The 24936-nt window shown below is 32.6% G+C and overlaps 1 protein-coding gene across 1 annotated transcript in view; it reads right to left on the reverse strand.

Moving 5' to 3' along the window:
- Window positions 1–24936, reverse strand: part of LOC114336495 (uncharacterized) — a 165812-nt gene that overhangs the window by 130227 nt on the left and 10649 nt on the right. The window lies entirely within an intron of this gene.

A 24936-nucleotide genomic window follows, 5' to 3' on the forward strand; every position in this document is an offset into this window, starting at 1 on the left:
CCTCGTTCCAGGCTCTCAGTATTTTATATATTTTATTGGCCACAGTAGCACCTCCATATTTAATAAGTCCCGCTGGTATACCATCACTTCCTGGAGATTTATTATTTTTTGAGTGTTTTATTACATACTGTACTTCTTGAACTGATGGAGGCTCTATTGGTGTATTGTTGCTTGCTCCTGGGGGTTGTTGATTTGGATCTTCTACTTCGATAGTAAGTAGTTCTTTATAGTGTTCCACCCACCTTTTCAATATTTCTTCTTTTGTATTGAGTATGTGCCCCTCTTTATCCTTACATAGTCTTAGCCTTGGTTTGAATTCCTTTCTTGCATTATTCAGAGTTTCATCTAAGAAATCATTTGACATAAGAAAATTCAAATTAATAAAGCAACATTAAACAACGTTAACTGGATAGAATCGAAAAAAAATCTAAGCTAATTAAAGAAAATAATATTGTTAGTCAATAGTACGTATCAAAAATAAACTATAATAAAAGAAAGTTGACAAACAACATTAACTCATTATTGGCAAACAAATATTTCCTGCCAAATACTTGGCACTGGCCACAATATATTTCAACCATAGGTAAAGTTGCATAACGCATTTTTTGAGAATGAAAATTTGCAACTAAGCTATTCTTCCTGGAATATTGGGATATAAATGCCCAAACCACTTAATTTTTATGTATAAAATGGATAATAGTTATGGCATAACTTTCCCTATGTTACCTTTCAATCATTCTTTGCAGTTTCTTTGGGAGTCCAAGTGAGTTAGAACCTCCCAATTATGTATGCAAAATAAAGTTTACATTTAGTCCCGAATTAATTAAATTTAAGTTAGTTAAATTAGTTAAGTTAGTTAAATTTAAGTTAGTGAAAATTTAGTTAAATTTAATAACCCGAACATTATCATATCGCAATACCTATCAAGTATACCAAGTCTATTTTTAATTTTATGTTGTTGACCCTACACTAAACAAAAACTATATGCGATAGGGTTATCTAGAATAAAAAAAATCTGGCGTAGATAGACAAGAAGTTACATAACTAAGGTCGATAAAAAGATGCATTATAAAACCATTCACTCCACTTCAAAATAATCCTCAAAAGCAAAAGTCATTGTTTATGATTAAATAATTAATTGGCAATATCATTAAAATAACTACTACACGATTTGTCCTGACGTTTAAATGTATTTTTAAAATCTTCTAACGCACGTTATACCTAATGTGAACAACCTAAATAAAAGGAAGGAAGTCGCTTATAACTTCGGTTTTTTAAATGGGACACCCTGTATATTTTTACATTTTTGGATTCTCCTCAATATCTTCTTTCTTAAAATATGAGATTTTGTAATATTATACAGGGTATTTTAAAAGATATTTACGTTTTTTTATTAATTTCGTAGCAACATTCACACCCTGTATATTGTAATAGTTTGACATTAAATACTCTGCTTACGTTCAAGTGATTTTTAATATAGTCTGTTATTGTTAAGAATCATTAGTATGGCTAATTTTGAAATTTTAGTATACAGGGTTGGTCGAAACACGGAATGAATATTTTCTGAGTTTTCTGAAATAGAACACCCTGTATTTTAGTATTGTAATGAAATGATATTTCACAGTACTTTATTTTATAAGTATTCCCTATACCTAACTGCTTTAATTTGTGAGTTATTGGTGATTTTGCATTAAACATACCTAAACATTAATTGCAACAAAAAATACATAAAATTTTATTAGGTTGGCCGTGAAAATATTCAATCACAAATAATTTTTCAGAAATAAATACATAAAAATCCAGACTGATCCTTAAAATTACCAATAATGGTTTAGCTATCAAAATACCTACGTAGTTAAAATTGTTGGTGCGATTAACAATTAAGCACAAATTAAAGCAGTTAGGTATAGGGAATGCTTAAGAAATAAAAACTCATTTCATTACAATACTAAAATACAGGATGTTCCATTTAAGAAAACTCAGAAAATACTCATTCCGAGTTTCGACCAACCCTGTATACTAAAATTAAAGATTTAGCTATACTAATGATTCTTAACAATAGCAGACTATATTAAAAATCATTTGAACGTAAGTAGAGTTCTAGTTGTCAAACTACTACAATTCTACAGGGTGTGAATATTGGTACGAAATTAATAAAAAAACGTAATTATCTTTTAAAATACCCTGTATAACATTACATATCCTCATATTTTAAGAAAGAAGACATTGAAGAGAATCCAAAAATGTAAAAATATATAGGGTGTCCCATTTAAAAAACCGAAGTTATAAGCTACTTCCGGTATAACCGGAAGTTGCAAAGAGATGAAAATATTTTCATTTAATAGATCATCCCTTAAAACCCCTGTATTCCAATTTTCATGATCCTGTTGCCTTTAGTTCTCGAGATATTTCTAATAGGCCAGTTATCTGCCTCACCCTGTATATCTAATATGTACATTATAAATACAAAAATGCCCGTCACAGTTCGGACGAGAAACTTATTAATTATCAAATAAGGGTCAAAAATGGCAGTTTTTTCGTTTAAATCGCTACAGGTAAAAATAGGGTAACTAAATATCTTATTTATAATATTCTTCTTTTAGTAGATGAGCCAAGGTTTAAAATGGCACTTTTTGAATTTTGGTCCGATCATTTTTATCTTCGAAAATTGCAAAATAAGACTAAAATTTCAAAAATAAAAAAGGGCTATAACTTTTGTGAAAATGGACTTAAGACTTTCATATTGCATGAAACGTTGATGGTAGGGGAGCCCAAGCGGGGATTTTTGCAGTTACTCGAGCGCGTCAGATTATCATATGGGGAGAAACCTGGTACCCTGCAGATGTCCCTCTACCATATATTGGCTCTAAACACAGGGGCGTTCGTTAAGGGGGGCCGAAAAAAAATCATATCCTTAAAAAAATTCGAAATTGTCAGATTAAGATAAGATGCAAAAGAGTGTATATTTCAAAAATCTAACGATTTGAGCAGGGCGTAATTAAATGGGTGAGTCCCAAAATTTCACAAGAAAAAAGCGAATATTTCGCGAAATGAATGACAAATCGAAACACTGACAAGTATGTGCTCAATATCTTTTAAAAATCTATCGAATGATACCAAACACGACTTCCCACAGAGAGGGGTGGGGGTAAATTTAATATTTTAAATACGAATCCCGCAATATTTCGCGAAATGAACATCAGATCGAAAAACTGTAAAATATACGTATTCAATATTTTTGAAAAATCTATCGAATGGCACCAAACATGACCTCCCACGGAGGTGGGGTGGGGGGTTACTTTAAACTCTTAAATTGGAGCCCCCATTTTTTATTGCATATTTGCATTCCTTACGAAAAAATAAGTAACTTTTATTCGAAACATTTTTTCGAATTATGGATAGATGGCGTTATAATCGCAAAAAACCATTGTTGGAAATGGAAAATTAAATTAAAAAATGGCAAGCGCCCACTAAAATGGAAAACTGTACTTAACTTTTTTTGGTTTTAGGACCTACTCTTCACAACCCAATAGGTCCCCATAACGCTCGAGTGACTGCACATTTAGCATACTTTGCTCCCCTACCATGAGTCGAACATTCCATATAATGCACAAAAATTTTTAAGACGATTTGTCAATTAGTTTAAATTTTATTCAATATATTTATCGCAAAGAGCTTTTTTTTCGCAATGTTATTGTTCAGAAAATAATAATGTTATAGCAATTCTGTGGAAACCACATGCAAGAAGAATAGTTATATTTTAAAAGTATTGAAAAAATCAATAAAAAGTCGTTTTTATCACTCTGAAAACAGTTTAGTAAAAGAGAGTCATTTTTGGCTTATAAACAATTTGAATAGCTTTGTTAATATTGACTATAGAGTAAATCTACTTTAGGATTTCAAAAGCTGGTATTTTTACACGAATTTTAAGAAAAAAACTTTTTACCTAGTTTAATTAGGGTCAAAGTTAGCCACTTTTATTATTTAATTCACAGTTACTTCTACATACATCAAAATTCTCCTGTAACAGTGTTAGTTACCATACTACTCCGAAACGGCTTGGCCGATTTTTATGAAATTTTACACGTACAGTGGAACCCCGATAAGTCGGCCCCCGATAACCCGGAAGTCCGGCTAACCCGGACCGATTTTCATCAGATAAACATTTTGATTTTCAGCACATTTGTATTTTGAAAACGACACGCGATTATTAAAAATAATAAAAAACCGTCGAAACGTTAATAAAATTATTTTTCAATTTAATTGTGGCTTATTTCCCATCAAAATAGTTAATTATCAGATAAACATTTCAACAATAAAAATTTATGTAATATAATATTTGAGAGATAATTTGTATTTGTGTAATTAGAACTATACAATAGTAAAAATAACTCATGGCACACGCCGGCAGAATCAACAGGCACCTGTCTGTAGTATTCCTTTACATATTTACATATTTCAAACTGTCTTAGCATTGTTTAAAAAAGACTAAAAGACTATTAAAAAAATTCTTTTTATACAATGGTCTTTAGTTTTCACTGTTCTTAAATAACATAACATCGTTCCGATTGTGGTGACTGTATTGTGTGTAGTATTTACAGTCTTCTATTGTTCGCTTCCGTTTGCTTACGTTTGTGTTTGCGTGTTTTTAGTAATTTAGATGTGTAGGTACTGTGCATATTTATATATGGTTCATGTTCTTTTAATTCTAACGGAGTTTATCTGTAAGTATACGGTATTTTATTAATTTTTACCATATTCTCCGGCTAACCCGGATTTTCGATAACCCGTGTCGGCCGCGGTCCCGATTAATCCGAGTTACCGAGGTTCCACTGTATATCCTATAGGACCGAGCATAGGTTTTAATCTATTTTTTATACCCATAAGTTATAAGGGGGGTTGCCCCCCTGACATTTTCTTTTATTTTTCTGGACAAAATTATTTACCTTAATTTTATATGATGTAGAATTAAAAAATGCATACAACCCTTAATTTTCACTATTCTATCACCAACCCCTATTTGTTAACAGCCATCTATATATTTACATCTCTATAAAATTCTCCTGTCACAGTGTTAGTTTCCATACTCCTCCAAGACCGCTTGACCGATTTTATGAAATTATATATGTATATTCGGTAGGTCTTAGAATCGGTTGCAATCTATTTTTCATATCCCTGAGTGATAAGCGGAGTTCCCCCTAACATTTTGTAATGTTAGGTGGGGATGTCTGTACATAACGTACTCTATAAGACTACGAGTACAGTGCCGGCAAAAAATCTTTACATTGCCAAATAAATCACCAAATTTGAAGACAATTTGCATGCGTTCTGTCTGCGCTTAGAGGGGGGAGGGGAGGGGGTAGCGTACTGGCGACGGCAATTATCTGTAGTTTACGGACCGCTTGGCTTATTTAGGGTATTCTGCGCGTTTTGCACTGTAAACAGTTGGCTTTGTGCGGGTGGTCAGTGTTAAACTTCTTCTCATTTACCGCGTAAAGTTTGAGATCGTCAAATTCTAAATTGAACTGACAAATATGGGTCGAAAGAAACTTACTTTGTGCTTTAACATTACTGGAGAAAGAAAACTCTGTAATTACTGTAGCACCTGATATTGGTGCTTCAAGAGGGGCTATTTGTCAACTGAAACGTTCGGCTGCAAGGTTTCAGTTGATGAATAGCCCCTCTTGAAGCACCCATATCACGTGCTACGGTAATTACAGAGTCTCCTTTTTCCAGTAATGTTAAAACACGAACCTTCTCCTCTTTTGTGAGTTTCTTTCGACCCATATTTGTCAGTTCAATTTAGAATTTGACGATCTCACACTTTACACGATAAATGAGAAGAAGTTTAACACTGACTACCCGCACAAAGCCAACTGTTTACAGTGCAAACGCGCAGAATACCCCAAATTAGCCAAGAGGCCCGTAAACTACAGATAATTGCCGTCGCAAGTACGCTATTCGCCTCTCCTACCCTCCCCTCCAAGCGCAGACAGAATGCATGCAAATTGTCTTCAAATTTGGTGATTTATTTGGCAATGTAAAAATTTTTTTGCCGGCACTGTACATACAAATTAAAAAAATTATGATCAAAATCCAACATATATAGCTCCGGCGATATTAATCGCAGCATAATATGTTTGAAGAATCAGTTTAATTTTTGAGTGCACGGATTTTAATAATTCCCCTCCGCCGACCACGAATCCATCCGTTAGGACGCCATTTTTTAAACTTTATTAACCACTCTGTTGAGGTTCAAAGTTTACTCGAACTTTTACACATAAACTACATACCTTCAACTTCAAAATGGCTCTAGTTAGGTTGCTTAATTGATCAAAGTAGCCGTCAATTAAATAAAAAAAAGTGGCTAACTTTAACCGTAATTAACCCAGGCGAAAAGTTTTTCTTTGAAAATTCGTATAAAAATACCAGTTTTTCAAATACCATTGTAATTTTAGCCTACAGTCAATATTAACAAAGTTATTCAAACAAATGAAATAGAGAATGAGTGGTCGCTAAACCAGTAACTTTGGATCTTTTGATCACTGAGTGTTGTCAAAAAAAAGTTATTCAAATTGTTTATAAGCCAAAAATGACTCTATTTTAGTAAAATGTTTTCGAAGTGATAAAAATGACTTTTTAATGATTTTTTAAATGCGTTGAAAATATGACTATTCTTCTTTCATGTTGTTTCCACAGAATTGCTATATCATTATTATTTTCTGAACAATAACATTACGAAAAAAAGCTCTTTGGGACAAACAAATTAAATAAAATTTAAACTAATTGACGAATCGTCTTAAAATTTTTTGTGCATTGTGTGCACTGTTTGACTCAACTTTTCATGCAATATAAAAGTCTTAAATTCATTTTCACAAAAGTTATAGCCAATTTTTTATTTTAGAAATTTTAGTTTTATTTTGCAATATCCGAAGCAACACATGATCGGACCAAAATTCAAAAAGCGCTATTTTAAAGCTTGGCTCACCTACTAAAAGAAAAATATTATAAATAAGATATTTAATTGCCCTATTTTTACCTGTAGCGATTTAAACGAAAAAACTCCCATTTTTGACCCTTATTTGTTAATAACTAAATTTCTCGTCCAAGCTGTGACGGGCATTTTTGTAATAATAATATATTAGGTATATAGTACCCAAAAAACCCATTTGCAACCGCAAATGTGGCTGCTCAAGTCACTCAAGTGTCCCGAACATGGTATATTTTTGCCTGATTTCCCTGGCGTAAATACAGGGTTTGTGAACATTTAAATATATTAGCAACAATTAGCGCTACTATCTATTCATGCCAATTCTGAGGATTGTTAAGAGTCATGAAGACCAGTAGCGAACCACAGACTCGCGAAGGCTGGCCTAACCTAAAGCGAAGAAGACCTACACCTTCAAAGGAGGTCAAACAGAGGCGACTATCCAGCAGCCAACATCAAGTACTTCAGGAGAGTAGCAGTTTTGCTTTGATTTTTGATCACCGTGGCCAGAACGGTTCAGAAGAGGTCCATTACTGTTCATGTTTTATCAAATATTAACATAAGTACTAATTATTACCAATGATCCTTCAATACGGTATAGAGGAAGCCACTTTAACTAAATCGATAATAAGAAAGGTGGAACCTTTCGAGATGTGGCTTTACAAAAGAATCCTGAAAACATCTTCATGAATGAAAAAGTCTTGCGAAGACTCTCGAAAGAAATAGAACTGAATAATGAAATCAAGATACGAAAACTCCAATACTTTGACCACGTGATGATGACACTGCTCGACGCGCTATTCTGCTAGCGCAGAATAGCGCGACCGGTGGGATCCCGCCTTTATACATGCAACATGCTCGTTACAACGCATGCGGGGTGAGCGAAATCCAGTACTATTTAGATTTTGGCGCATACCGCACTGTATATACGAAATTGAAGCATCGATAAAAATTCTTATTTTAGATAATACCAATAGAAAATTTCGGTGACCCAATTGTTGTTATTAAAGTCCAACAAAGTTTTGATATAAATTTCGATGAAAATCGTAATGAAAAAAATGATGATAAATAAAACCAACAATACCTTCTTTGACTGAAACAACAGAAGACAGATTAAATAAAGAATTTGTTATCAGTTGTCTAGGTAAAAGCATACGCATAACATAACTGCTTTTGGATAGAGACAAGGCGAAAACGGCGGGCTCGTTGGAAAAAATATTCCCATGAGATTATGAAAGTCAGAAAGTGACTAAATCAAAGAGTAATAAAATAATGACCAAAATTTCTTCAGGATCTTGTAGGGGGATTTAAAGTTTGATTTAGTCACTTTCTGATTTTCATAATAATAACTTTTAACCGAGTTATTAAGCCTTGAAGAAAATCGCCATTTTTAGTTTTTTTCAATTTTAAATTGCTTATATCTCGAAAACGATCAACTTTAGAGAAAAATTATAAGATATCATTTTTGTCCAGCATGGTCCAAAAAACCTGAAAAAAATTTGTCCGAGCCAAAAACACGGATTCTTGCAATTTGATTTAAAAAATGTTTAAAAAAATTTGGACCACTTTTCACGTGGGCCACTTCTTGAACCTTATTCTGGGACATTAATTAAAATTAATTTTTTTTTTTTTCAAATGTTTTATTCTGGGATGTCTCACGAATGTGATTATGCAAAAAAATCTCATGGGAATATTTTTTCCAACGAACCCGTCGTTTTCGACTTGTCTAATAGTTTGATATTATTATCTAGGAAATAAATTATGTATTATACTTATCAATATTACATTAAATGCACGAGGCACATGTAACATTAATCTGGATATCAACATAAACAATGTATAAACAGCTCGCTAGATGTTTTTAATAACAACATTAAGAAGTAATGAATGAAAAGTTCCAACAAAAACTTTAAGGTGTGGTAGAAAGATTATTGGAGTAATTATATTATGATTATGTACTTACAAAATTGGTCGAGTCGTTGCACGGGTCTGTGTGTGTAATTGTTGATATTTTGATTCCGTAATTGCAAGACTATGTGTAGTTATTCCGATTGAGGAATAACGTTGTTGCGAATCTGTGCGTAATTATTTTTTTTTGTTTTTGTTTTATGGCATAGACTTGGTGTCAATTAGCCAGTCACAACTTTTTGTTTTCTATTCATACATAAAAAAGGCAATGAGGTCTTTAGAGTTCCATAGCAAACTCTTCCACAGCTCTCTACTCAGTTCAAAAGCTGCAGCTGGCCGCTATGGACTGTCCAAGTTGATCACCACATTTTTCCATTATACATCTTCTTCTTCTTCTTTTTTCATATGTACATAATATATCAAATTATCAGGATTAAAAGTTTAGAGGTTAATTTTAGTTTCACAGATAAATTTCATTAAACAATCATATATATTTTTGCTGTTCAGAGACAATAGATGGGATACATTGAAAGGTGGAAAAACATTACATTTTTCTATGGATGCTATACAATGTGCTACTTCTCTCACTACTTACATACATTCAAAACGAACAATTTCTCAGGGTGTGAGAAAAGTCGGCCATTGCAGTGAGAAATATTTTTTCTCACGGGTTCCATACGTAGAATCGCGGTTTCCATGGTAACATGCACAATACAAACACAAATATATTTGTCAAATAAAATGTGTCAAATCAAAACTTACGAGGAATTACCTTTCAAAACTGTTCAAATATAACTGATAACTATAATTTTAAATAAATAAAAGTATATAAATATTAAGAATATTAAATACCTACATAAATGTAGGATTGTAAATAGTTTACTTATATTTTAAATTTCCCTGTATATCATTTTCTTAATTGTTCGTACGAGAACGGGATAAGAGTCTCAGACATATTACGTACCTACGTTGGCACAGATGGGTGGAACGAATTGGGGATTACGGCGACGGTAGCGGACTACTTTTAATTTTTGTATTATTGGGTTTTTGGAAGATGTCGGTATATGCTTTGAACCAATTTTAATTGGGTTGTTTCACAGGAAAAAGGAGATTAGCCTAAGACGGTTTGTATTAGCGTAGGGAAAGAGGACGAATACATTCAGTCGATTCTAACATCTTAAACGCGACAGATCTGTTCTTAGGTTAGGGATAATATATTGATTAGACGCAAATTATCTATAAATACATTTCCCTTTTGTAAGAGTAAGAACACGTAAGAATTTTGGTCGCAAATTACACAAGCACTTTTACATTTCGTTAATTTAATGGTATCAATAATTTAGTCATCTATTTTATTAATTAAAACTATTAAACATCAAACGGACTTTTATTACGATCGTCTTTAAAGTAAACCTAGATTTGGGGGCTCAACCGGGATCTAAGAAAGACAATTTCGTTAAGTTCGCGAAATACCGTAAAGTAACGTGTAATTAAAAAATCGGCTCAATTGACGTGACGTAATTTTTGGAAACTGTTTATAACTGTTCGGGAAACGTGGAAACTGTTGGTGATTTTCGGACTTTTTTAAACTATTGGTGACTTCCGGACTTTGTGAACTGTTGGTGAATGGTTGTGTTGGTGGAGTAGCAGGCTAGTACAGTGTAGACGACGCTGTTAGGCAATTACGACGGCTGTTTGGGCAGTGAAGACGACGACGACGAGACTCAATCATAGCAAGCAGTATTACCAAGGAGAAATCAGGTGTTTGTTCCAATATTTTAAAAATAGTCAAGACACTTTGGTCTTGTGTCTGGAAATTAGAAATCTGACCAAAGGTTATTTTTTTCGAGGAGCTGTGAACTGGAACTTTGACGATAAACAGTGAATGTTGCGAAAGAACTATCATAAATCATTTAACGATTAACTTGTTTTTGTTTTTCATTGTTTTTTTTTTGTTCATTTATTTTAATAAATCATAACTTTGTTAGTATTTGTAGTAAATATTGATCATTTTGAAGTAAAAGCGACTACAATTCTACAGTTCACAAGTACAATTTGCACACGGGAAAAATAATCTAACTTTTTAGTTAAAAGATAATCTATCTTTTTATTTTTGATTTTTTTTATTTTTTATTCTAATTAAGTATATACCTTTTTAAAATGCAGTCTAAACAATCTCTTAACGATTTTCCAAAAATTAGTTTAAACCTTAAAAATTCGGCATTAAGTGCTGTTAAGGCGTTGCATGTTGTCGCGTACGGGGATAAAGGGTTGCCGCGACAAACTAGGAAGAATTTGCGGAATTTTACAAATTTTGCGTGGGATAAAGAATCCCAGGAATATTCCACAAAAATAGACGACATTAAAAACAAACTAAGTATGCCGGATTTAGTAGCAGTTTGCAGTGTTTTAGATCTGAACTACACTGGTTCAGAAGACGACGTGATTGAACGTATTTGTTCATTTTTGAACGACTTCAATTTTGAAGACGAGAATGACGATGAAGACGAAGACGCTAGCGATGATGACGGTGATAAAGACGTTTATCACAAGGAAAACGGTAAAGACGTTACCGAAGACGATCGCTATAATCAGGGGCGGCCCGTCGGGGTAGGCAAGGTAGGCGCCGCCTACCCTCTTCAAATGTAGTACAATAATATAAATTATTAATATAAATTACTTATTTCAAAATTGTAATTTATAAATTTTGACACAATACCTACAATAAAATAGCAAAAATTATCCAAATTATTTGTAAAAATATCCAAAAAATTTTCTCCGTAGTTATAATTAATGTACGCTCCTTGTAGCATCAGTAGTACTGTATAAGATTCTATATTCTTCCTGGGTCAGGCACTTGAAAACGTAGCCTGAAATAGAACGACGCCAACACCGAATTGACGTGCGATCTCTCTCTGTTTACGCGAGCAGGCCTGCTGCAGGTCTCGCGTATTCTACGATTTTGAAAGGGCGCATAGGCACAGAGTCTTATAGCCGGACCTCCAAAATTTTATCAGTTGCTTCTCTTGTGTCTTGTGAAACTGTTTTAAATAATTTTGTTTCTTGATTTTGGCTGTTATTAGTAGGTTAAGTATTGAATAAAACTAGGTAGGACAAATTAAATTTGTTTATGAAAACTGAATAATAAACAGGTAAATTTGAGATCGGTCTATTGAAGGGCATTTTAATTTTATATTAATTTAGTAATAATTCACTAACGACAAATAAATCTGTGAATAGTTATTTGTCAGTCGTCCATTATATTTTATAGATATAGATAGAAGTGTTATTAGAATTTATAGATAATTAAAAATTTAAAGCGAGGTTAATTGTTAACTTATCAATTTATTCGAAGAGTAAATTATTATTTGATACAAAAATAAAATAAGTAATATTTGACGTTGTTGAAACGTAGGTGTGTTAGTTTTATTGGTGGAAAAACTTTAGTCATCGAATATGAATATTTTAAACGATGTAATATGCAGTTTGATCGAGACGCCTTATTCAAGGCGCCAAAATCAAGAAAGGTCAGAAATTATTTCAATGGGCCGGCCTTTACCAAATTTAACAATTTTATCCACAGATAAGACAAAAGACAATCGACCATTTTCGAGATCGTTTAAAACAATATGGTATGAAAATCATAAATGGCTAAGCGGAAGTTATTTTAAAAATTCACTTTTCTGTTGGCCTTGTCTGTTGCTCTCAAATTTGAAGCAAAATGTTTGGGTGAGTCAGGGATATTCAGATTTGAAAAATTTATCAGCTAGTGTAAAAAAACATGAATCTTCGAAAGAACATTTAAACAATTGCTTAAGTTTAAAACGGTTAGAAAAAAATAAACAAACTATTGACAGTGCTTTAGCTGGACAAATTTCTCTATCTAATAAGATATATAATGAAGAAGTTGAAAAAGATTGAAGAAGTTGAAGAAATTGATGTTACAATTCTGTTAGTAAAACAAGAACCTGCATTTCGCGGTCGTGATGAGAGCCATAATTCTTCAAACATGGGTAATTTTAAAGAAATTTTTAATTTAGTAGTTAAACGCGATCAGGAAATCCAGGATCATGTTAAAAAATAGAAGGGGTGTTCACGGGTTTGTCAAAAACAATACAAAATGATTTAATAGATTGCCTTGCCGATTACGTAAAAAATGAAATTTCAACAGAAATTAATGAAAGTCAATTTTTTTCTATACTAGCGGACGATACTACTGATATAACCGAAAAATCACAGTGTACTTTAACAATCCGTTTTGTTAAAAAAGTTGGTCAGGTAACAGAAAGATTTTTAGGGTTTTTTGATGTTAGCGAGAATAGATCTGCAGACGCTCTATATAGTTTAATTTCAAACGTGCTTGAGCCATATGATTACAAAAATAAATAAATTGCTCAATTTTACGATGGTGCAAGTGTAATGGCTGGCTCTTTAAATGGATTACAATCAAAAATTAAAGTAGATGCTCCAAAAGCAATTTTTACACATTGTTGCGCTCATAGATTACATTTAGTATTGCAAGACGGCTCAAAATGTATTACAAATTGTAGGATATTTTTTGTCGCCTACCCGAAGTATATGTGTAGCCTACCCGCATACTGAGGTCGCGAGCCGCCACTGGCTATAATGAAGATAACGACGCAAATAGGGATAAAGACGCTTATCACGAGGAAGAAGGTAAAGACGTTACCGACGACGATAATAATGATGACGATATGGATGATGAAAGGACGACGGATTTATTTACGAGGAATAGATCAAAATCAAACAAAATGACGAGAGGTAGATTGAATGATTCATTTGCCTTAACTTTTAGAGACGTAGAAGACAGTATAAGAAATTTCGACGGAAAAGACGATTATCCTATAGGAAAATGGATCACTGATTTTGAAGAAATTACCAATCTGATGGGATGGAATGATTTACAAATGCTAATGTTTGCTAAACGATCTCTAAAAGGAATAGCTAAACTGTATATACAGTCAGAGAAAGGAGTTAATAGCTGGAAGCTCCTGAAGAAGAGACTGACAGCAGAGTTTGAGAACAAAATAAGTAGTGCTGAAATTCACAGAATGCTGATGAATCGAAAGAAGAAACAAAGTGAAAGCGTACAGGAGTATGTACTAAAAATGGGAGAAATCGGTAGCAGAGGAAACATCGAAAATGAAGTCATAATGCAGTATATAATTGAGGGAATTATGGACGACCCTGCTAATAAAGTAATACTTTATGGTGCCAAAAATTTCAATGATTTTAAAGAGAAGATTAAACTGTACGAATTGATTAAAAAACAGACGACGCAAAAGTTAGTTAAAACCGAGACGCATAAAAAGACGTGGACGAACGAGGAAGTAAGACGAGATGAAAGAAGAGCGCCTCAAAGTAGGAATAAAAAGGAAGAAAAATGTTTCAATTGTGGAATTGAGGGACACAGATCGACGGATTGTCCTGACAAATCCAAGGGAGTAAAATGTTTTAGATGCCATCAGTTTGGACACAGGTCCTTTCGATGCAATGAGAAAGAAGAACGATCAACTTCTGGACATGTAAATGTTGTTAACTTGGGGTATAAAAACTCGGTAACATTGAAGGTTGGAAAATTATCACTACGTGCATTATTGGATGCAGGAAGTGACATTAGTTCAGTACGAGAAGATATTTTTGAAAAATATTTTGATGACGTGATTCTTTCACAAAACATATTAGATTTAAGTGGATTAGGAGGTACGAGAGTTAAAACTTTAGGTTCATTTAATAAAATAGTAGAAATTCAAGGAGAGGATTTTAATATTTTATTTCATGTTATTCCAAAAGAAGCACTAGACGTTGAAATTCTCGGAATTCTCGGAAACAATATACTGAGACAAGCAGAATTTACAATATCCGAAGACAGAATAATTTTATCAAAAAAAAAAGAGTAGGTACTTTTATAAGGAGGATTACAGTAATTAGCGAGACGACAGCCAATAATGATTTTCAGCTGAACCATACAGAAGATAAAAAAAATAAAGACGGATATAGAGGAAGTAGTCAAAAGTTACGAACCTGACAAGACAAAGACGACGGAAGCATACGAGGACTTGTTTATAAAAAACAATATTCTGTTTAAATACGAAGACAGCAAGGAAGTGTTAGTCATTCCGAAAAGAATGCAAACAGAAGTAATTAGAAGCTTACACGAGGTAGGACATTTTGCTGTAACAAAAACACAAGATTTGATTCGAAGAGGATGTTACATTCCAAATCTTAGAGAAAAAATCGAGCACTGCATAGGGAATTGCGTTAAATGTATACTTGGAAGCAAAAAAGAAGTTATAGAATGCGTGAAGAGACATCCAAAGGATTTCGGAAATCCGCTCCGTATAATATCTGACAAAGGTACCGTATTTACGGCGAAGGAATTTGAAGACTATTGCGAACAAAGAAGCATAAAATCTACGCCGTTCGAAGTACTGTTCGGAACGAAGATGAAGAACAAAGAAGATCTGAGGATAAAGGAGATCATAGAACAGGAGATAATTAAACAATTTGATGAAGATAGAGAGATGCTGAGAAACGAGAGTCGACGTCAGTTAGTCAAAATTCAAGAGGAAAATAGACGCAGATATGATCTACGAAGAAAAAGGCCGAGAATGTACAAAAAGGAGAACCTAGTGGTAATCAAGAGAACACAGTTTGGTGGAGGACTCAAACTGCAGAAGAAATATTTAGGACCGTACGTGGTAGTACAAGTGAATCCAAATGACAGTTACGAGGTAAAGAAATCTGGATACCATGGTGGACTTCAAAGCACTTCAACGTGTGCAGAGTACATGAAGTCGCGGATAGGTAACTAAACGGAATTCGGGTCGAATTCGAACAGGATGGCCGAATGTAGGATTGTAAATAGTTTACCTTATATTTTAAATTTCCCTGTATATCATTTTCTTAATTGTTCGTACGAGAACGGGATGAGTCTCACACATATGTACCTGCGTTGGCACAGATGGGTGGAACGAATTGGGGATTACGGCGACGGTAGCGGACTACTTTTAATTTTTGTATTATTGGGTTATTGGAAGATGTCGGTATATGCTTTGAACCAATTTGAATTGGGTTGTTTCACAGGAAAAAGGAGATTAGCCTAAGACGGTTTGTTTTAGCGTAGGGAAAGAGGACGAATACATTCAGGCGATTCTAACATCTTAAACGCGACAGATCTGTTCTTAGGTTAGGGATATTATATTGATTAGATGCAAATTATCTATAAATACATTTCCCTTTTGTAAGAGTAAGAACACGTAAGAATTTTGGTCGCAAATTACACAAGCACTTTTACATTTCGTTAATTTAATGGTATCAATAATTTAGTCATCTATTTTATTAATTAAAACTATTAAACGTCAAACGGACTTTTATTACGATCGTCTTTAAAGTAAACCTACATGTATATAATATGAATTTTATTTCAATTTTGGCATATAATCTACATAATAGCACCTAAATTATTTAATTTTGAAGATTGAACTCTTGACAAAAACGCATCCATAGAAAAAGTACAGTGTACAACACGTGAGAAAACGACATATTTCTCTCTTGTTGTACAATATACTATTTATTAAATCTTCGATTAAATTATAGGTGTATGGAATGTATTTTGTGCACTCAAAGAAAGTGTGATTCAAATCACCCACCTTCTGACATTCAGTACAAAGATTTGAATCAAAAACTTTAATTCTTGATAGATGTAGAGGGAAACGAGCATGTCCAAACTTCATTCTAATTAATGTTGTTATATATCTTCGAGGTACTACATACTTTTTAAACCAATATATATTTGGAACAGAAGGTTGAATCAGTGAATACTGAGATTTGGATTGTTTACAAAGATCTCGCCAGATTGACTCCACTGATTTTTAACTCGATGCTTAATAGTGTTAACTAAATCAGATATGCAAAACTTACGATTATTTGAAGTATTATACTCAATAGCTTTCTTAGCCAAACTATCAACATATTCATTATGCGTTAGTCCTATATGAGCCTTAACCCATAAAAAGTTCACTCTTCTTTTATTTTTATAAATTTCAAAAAGGATTTTCTTAATTAGTAGGATATAAATATTTGAATTGTTATTGGGAAAATCTATAGTTTGAATAGCAAGAAGAACAGAGAGTGAATCGGAAATAATTGTTGTAGATATATCTTCTGATTCTTTAAAATATTGCAGGGCCTCATAAATTGTTATGGCTTCAGCACTGAAGATAGAAAAATCATGGCCTAACTTAAACATTTTTTCTGTTTTAGTAGCAGGTATGTAAAAGGCACATCCAGTGCCACTAACGTCTTAGATGCATCTGTGAGTTGATTTCATAGCTCCTAAACAGATACGGAGTCCTAAGTTCTGTACAACGTCTACTTTGTTTAAAATATGTTTAGAAGCTGAGCCATATAGAATACATCGATAATCAATTATAGATCTAATATATGATCGATAGAAAAGTAAGGAAGTTTCAACATCAGCTCCCCACCAAGTCCTTGAAATTGCTTTAAGAAAATTTAGACCCTTATTACATCGATTTATCATAAAGTCAATATGTAATTTCCAAGTCAATTTACGATCCAAAATCATTACTAAATATTTAATGGAAGAAGAAAATGCGTAGTCGTAGCCATTAATTTCTCTATTTTTGGAATATTATGTCGAGTGAAAATACATACAGTAGATTTGTTTTGAACTATTTCGAATCCGTTTTGATAGAACCATGAATTAACACAACATTGAATTCGTCCTAAGGTTTGAACCGAGTTATCATAAGTTTTGGCCTGTGAATACAGAAGAAAATAATCAGCATATTGTATTATTTGAAATTTAAAGATGTCAGTAGGGACTTTATGCAAATCCGCAGTATACATATTAAATAAAAGAGGACTCAATACTGATCCCTGTGGAAGTCCTAAATTGTTATATCTAGGACCTATCAGTTTATTATTATTAGTTCTCAGATATATCTTTCTGCAGGAATAAAAACTATAAAGAGCTTCAGCCAACTGAGGCGGTATATGAAAATGTTTTATTAATTTTTCCCTTAAAATGTCAAGACTGACATTGTCATATGCACTTTCAATGTCTAAGCATATTGTAGGTAAATAAGTGTTGTTGGAAAATGTGTTTTGAATACCTGTTACTAGTGTAGAAAGTGCGTCTAAAGTACCACATCCTTTTTTATAACCAAACTGAAGGTCTGGAAGAAGTTTATTTTTTTCTACCCACCATTCCAACCTGTGTTTTATCATTCGTTCTAGAGTTTTCAACATGCAGGACATAAGAGAAATCGGTCTATAAGACTGAGCCAAATTTGAGTTTTTACCTGGTTTTAATATTGGTAAAACAATTACATCGTGAAATTGATCAATAACTGATTTATTGCTGATTACACGATTAAAAATATCCAACATTAGAAGTTTGGCAATTTTAGGGAGATGTTGAATCATTGGATATTTAATATTATCAAATCCTGGACTCGTGTTATTTCGATTTTTTAGAACATATTCTAGTTCTGTAAGACTAAAAGGTTCTAGTAAAAAAGGCTTTGCTTATCTTGAATATAATTATGAGTACTAGGTGGTTTAACAGATGGCGGAGCAATTTTATCAAAGATTTCATCCTCTAAGGTGTTATCTAAATTGTATGCATTTGGAATTGATTTTCTATTTAGTTTTCTGGCTTGCTTCCACAACGTTGTAGTAGGAGTATTTCTGTTTAGAGAAGACACAAAATATTTCCAACTCTTTTTAGCTATAAATTTTAGATTCTTCTTAGTTTTAGCCATACTAGCTTGACACTTTATATAACTTTCAAAATTAGTATTTTTTTATATACTTCTAGTGCTTCTTGCTTTTCTTTAATAATTGTATCACATTCTGTATTCCACCAAGGTGGAGAACAACGAATTTTATTTTTAAAAGTTTTGTATTGCGGGATTGAAATGTGCGCAGCATGATTCATAATATCTATTAGAAAGCTATATTTATCAGATGTACTGTCCATTTCGTAAACGCTATTAAAAAAAATTTCAACTGAGGTTGTGTATAAAGTCCAATTGGCTTTTCTAATATTCCACTTACTTCTCGGTATAAACTCTTCAGTTGTAATACTATCTAATATTTCCATATTGATAATAAAATGATTAGAGCCTAGTGTGTCTGAATGTATGTACCAGTGGATTTTTTTAGCTATGTCAGGAGTAACAAAGGTTACATCAATTGCTGAACTGTTTTGATCTGGTCGAGTTAGAACAGTAGGCTCACCGTTATTTATTACGATAAGGTTGAGATCATCTGCAGTATTAATAAGTTGTGTTCCAACAGTGTCATTGTAACTAGATCCCCAAATAGTATGGTGAGCATTAAAATCTCCTCCTATAATTGCTGAATTATTAACTTGCGAGAAGATGTTTGTCCAATCATTTACTGAACTTTTACTTTTAGGAGGTCTATATATAGATAAAATATTCAGATCATTTGTTTTATATTTAATTGTTACACCACAAACTTCTATTTCCGTATTAAAATTAGAGTTTAAATTTAGTTCACTAAAAATAATTGAATTGTGGATGAGAATAGCTACACCACCGAAGCCATCATTTCTGTCTTTTCTAACAAAATTATAATTTTTAAAATGATAGCGAATATCTTTTTTGAACCATGTTTCACTAATTAGGAGGATGTCTATACTTTTATTATTTAAATAATGCATTAAACTGCCTTTGTTTGATATAGCAGATCTGGAATTCCACTGACTTATTTTTAAATTATGTTGTATTGACATTATGAATTAGTTATGAACTGTTCTACTTCTTTAATAATTAATTTGTTGTATAAGGTTTTTATGTCTTCTACTGTATTTATATTTTTTTAAAAGTTTATTATAAATGTTGCTACAGATTTAGCTAGTTCAGTTTTATTTTCGATATTAGTATTCGGTGTATAAGAATTAGTTGGCAAAGGTTGAGACGGTCCAAAAGTGAAGGGGAACATCGGTTTATGAGATGTTGATTCTAAAATAGGTGAATTTGCTTTCCTTTTTTTTTCCTGGGTGTTCATTTGAATTATTTATATTAGAGTTTGATTGAGTCAAAAATTGAGATCTTTTTATTTCTACAGCTGGTCGAGTCGGACCAATATTTCTATTATTATTATTAATTGGTAGAGACGGACAATCTTTTTCATTATTATTTAAACCAGAGAAAGAGTTGGGCCTGATGAGTGCCGAAAAGGAGTTTTCCCATATTAATCTAGCTTCCACAAAAGTAGTTTTTTGTTCTATCATAATACTTTTAATTTTCTGTTGTTTTTCGTAAAATGGACATTTTTTTGATATTGTCACATGTTCGTTATTTTTGCAATGTATACAAAACATATTTTTCTCACAATGATGATCTTTATTTTTAATTTCACCGCACTGTATACATAGTTCCTGTGTACTACGGCACTGTTTTGAAACATGTCCAAATTTAAACACTTATAACATTGTACAACTCGGCCAAAAAACTGTTCAACAGGAAAATATACTCTATTAAAGGCAACATAATTCGGTAAAATATTGCCTTCAAAAGTTATAATTATAGTTTTTTTCATGAAGAGAAGTATCCATACTTACTCAAATGTGGTCTCGAGGTAAACCAAATTACAAAAAACTCGAAGATGTACCACAAGGTTATTGTACCTTGTGGTACATCTTCGAGTTTTTTGTAATTTGGTTTATAGTTTTTTTGTCCACATACTCAATTTTGTCTTCTTTTTGTACCCTACGTTTAGTCCTATATATACTTAAAACATTAGAAGGAGTTTCGATGTTATCCATAAGATATTTAACATCATACCTAGTGTCAACGTCTTTCACCACACCTTTTATTTCTAATAAATGAGTAGGAATATATGCTTTCAAATTTTGTTCTTTAAGTGAGCTGTTATTGACGAGGTTATTTGCCTCTAACCGAGAAGTAAGCAAAACTTTTACATGATTTCTACCTATACTTTTAATTTCTCGAACATTCGTAAGTTTTAATTTCTTAAAAATAAGGTGACCAATTGTCATTGCATGTAATTTTCCCAAATTAAGATATCACCAATCCTTTCAATATAAACCCAAATATTATCAAGATTATACTTATCTGAAAGCAAATTGAATTGTTTAATGTTCGATCTCGCGTTTTGACCATCATCTTTCATATTCAATTCCATTTCACTAATAATATCACCATTGTCCGCAGTCACTCGCGTCACAAGAGACGTCCCTGACTCACTTTTATCCCCCATTTAGGGGGAAATCAGTTTTAAACCACTATATACGTAAATGTTTTTGTTTATAAACACTAAATTAATTATTAATCACTACTTTATCCTCCAAAAAACACCAAAACTTTTATCTTTTACGGGAGCAGATCAAAATATCAACATCAACTTTGACAGTTATTTTGACGAGCGTGCGTAATTATTAATATGTTATGTTGATTTTGTATTTAGGAATAGGGTGATTGTTTCTTGTATTATACTAACATTGTTATTGCATTTTTGATAGTAATAAATACAATTTTACACACATCCGCCAAGGGAACTTTCTTCAAGGGGGCGGAACGAAGAGCACAATGTTGTTTTATTTTATTATTTTTTATTTTCACTTTGTATCGAAAGAACAGGAATATCGATGGTGATCCCAGAGCTTGTAAACAGTAAAAATACATACCTATTTCTGTTTAGTTTAGGGTAACAAAACAAGATAGCCAAAAATTGACATAGGAGGTTGGGAACTTTCACCATCGATATATTTTTTTAACAAAATCAATGGGAAAGTCCCAGTAGCTGGCTGTATACCATAATTAAAAATCATACAGAACAAGTAAAAACTTCGTTTGTATAATGGTATGAAAAGTTTTTTCAATAAACTTTTTATACCATTATACAAACGAACTTTTTACTTGTTCTGTATGATATATTTTTTTATTTTAGTTGAACCTGTTTTTTACTGAGTCTGTTGTCCAAAAAATTCATTAATACATTATAAAAAACACATTAAAAATACATTACATAGCTTCCATTGCTTAGTTACCTGCGCTTTGAGAAGGGCATTTATGAATTTACCCCAAGATGAAAGTTTATATTTTTGTGTTAGGAATTTACGTTCGTCCCTCCATTCTGGATATTTTTGTTAAGCATTTTGTAATTAGAACACATTTGTATCAGTACTAAGCAAAACTCGATGCCTTACACATCGTCCGTAGCAAACAGTAAACTGTTATATCAAAATCTCATCATATATTATTTTAAATTGATAAAGTAATATTTTTTATAAGTAGGTATATCTCACTGCGAACTGGTCGTGGATCCAAACAGATTCTTTAGCTGATAAAAAGGATAGGTTAAAATCATGGTTAAAATATTCGTTGCTGCCTTGAGGATGTTAGAAAACACAGATACATAGTTGCAAAATTTTATTTATAAACTGACGACGAAATAATTCACAAACTGACGACAATCCAAATGCCCTATCTGTTCTGGATATTGTAGAACTAATTGAATTTGGCCTATGGAACCTTACTTATAAATATAGAAAAGCTGAGTAGAGTCTAACAAGATATATAATAAGAGAGTTACATATACAGTAGAACCCCGATTATCCATGATCCTCGGGACCGGACGTTGGCACGGATAATTGAAAAGCACGGATAATCCGAACATTTATTTCTTATTGTAGTACGTATGTACGTATATCCATACATATAGAATAGAATAGAATAGAAATATGCTTTATTGTCACTGAAAATTATACAATTTTATGGACAAAGCTTAACATAGATTCACGAAAAAGATATACATAACAATAACAATAACAAATACAATTTTATAAAATTAGATAAATCGTCAATAAAAAAAATATATAAACAAGTTAAAAAAAAAGTGAAGTAAAAAACAAAAACCAATATATTGCAAAATTACTATAAATTGCAAAATTGAACCTACAACATAATATAATAAAACACAAACAAAGGAACTAATAAGTTTAAGCTGCTGTATGTGACACCCAAATATAGATAAATACACTTTAGTTACTTGTACATTACTGTGATTTCTTAGTTAGTCATTAAGAAACTCTTCTACTGAATAATATGGTCTTTTAGATAAATGAGCTTTTGTCATTTTACGGAACTTGAGAAAGGATGTTGCAGATTTAAGTTGTAAAGGGAGATGGTTGTATAGTTTTTTTGCGGAATATAGTATAGATTTCTTTACTAACTCAGAAGACGGGATCGGTAAATAGACATCAAAAGTTGAATTTCTGGTGGAGTAGTCATGATGAGGCCTTGCTGGAAAGACATGCATGTGTTTACGAATTAAGCAAACAGTTTCTAAAATATACAAAGATGGAAGGGTTAAAATTTCGTGATCTTTAAAGTAACTTCTGCAATGGGTTGTTCTTCTGAGGCCAAACAGATATCTTATTGCTCTTTTTTGTAATTTGAAAATAACATCAAATTGGGCAGCTGTACTAGACCCCCAAAAAGGAAGACCATATCGAAGATGAGACTCGAATAAAGAAAAATATGTTATTTTAGAAGATGCTAAATTGAGTTCCTTCGAAACAGATCTTATGGCATAGCAGGCCGAGGCGAGTTTCTTACTTAACAAATCGATATGAAGGGACCATTTGAGGTTGCTGTCTAAAAGAATACCAAGAAATTTTACAGAATCAACGGTAGAGATCTGGCTGCTATTCACAAGCAGGGGTTGAAGAGCACCTTTATATGATAATGCTACCGTTTTATCCACGTTAAAGGAGAGTAAATTAGAGTCAGACCAGGTTTTTATCGTAAGAAGATCAGAAGTTATAGTTGCATGAAGAGTTGCAATAGTTGAGTTGCTCCAAGTGATACTGGTATCATCAGCAAAAAGAAAAATTTTTCCATCGATTTTTAAATTAGTGATGTCATTTATAAAGATCAGGAAAAGTAGAGGACCCAATACTGAACCTTGTGGTACTCCACATATAATGTTTTTGAGACTAGAGTCAGTATCATTTGCTCTAACCAATTGTTTCCTATTATCTAAGTAAGATTTAAACCAATTCAAAGAAATACCTCGAATTCCATAGTAATTAAGTTTTTTAATCAAAATGTTGTGATTTACACAATCAAAAGCTTTGGAATAGTCACAGAAAACAGTGGCAGTATAAAGATTATTGTTTAGTGCTTGGTAAACCTCGTGAAGTACAGAAAACATGGCATCAGTTGTACATTTATTAGTTAAGAAGCCGAACTGATTTTGTGATAAAATATTGTTATCAAAGAGAAAGGACATAAGTCGGGTTTTTATGAGCCTCTCAATAATTTTGGAGAGTACCGGTAGTAGGGCAATAGGTCTATAGTTGCAGGCATTAGATTTTTCGCCACCTTTATGAAGAGGAATAATAATGGCTGTCTTTGGGCACTCTGGAAATTTACCGTTTTCAAAGGAATCATTAATTAGTGACACGAGGAGTTCTAACACATTATCTGTGAGATTTGAGAAGATTTTTATAGATAGTCCATCAGTACTACAAGATGATTTGCTTTTGATACTATTGATCGTTTGGATCAATTCAGATTTATAGATTGGTCTTATAAAGAATGAATTCGAGACAATTTCTGAATTAGGGAGATAGGAAATGGGATCTTGTTGAGACTGAATAGTGGATGTTATATTTTTACTCACGTTAATGAAGTATTCGTTTAGATTTTCAGGGTTTGGAAGGGCAAATGTTTGAGCTGCGTGGGTTTTTAGCCCTACCATAAAAAGACAACAGAAAAAATAAATCTTTCATTATGAGTCTCCCTCTCCGCGTATAGAGTTTCCGTCGAGTGATCTACAGTGATGCTATTTTGATAAAACCTCAAAAATGCAATTTAAGTAATAGAAAATCATAGCACGGATAATCCGCAGCCCGGATAATCCGCACACGGATAATCGGGGTTCTACTGTATATCTATATGTCAGATATATACTTATATGAGTGATATATATCT

This window comes from Diabrotica virgifera, chromosome 8, assembly GCF_917563875.1.
Source record: "Diabrotica virgifera virgifera chromosome 8, PGI_DIABVI_V3a".
Taxonomy (NCBI): domain Eukaryota; kingdom Metazoa; phylum Arthropoda; class Insecta; order Coleoptera; family Chrysomelidae; genus Diabrotica; species Diabrotica virgifera.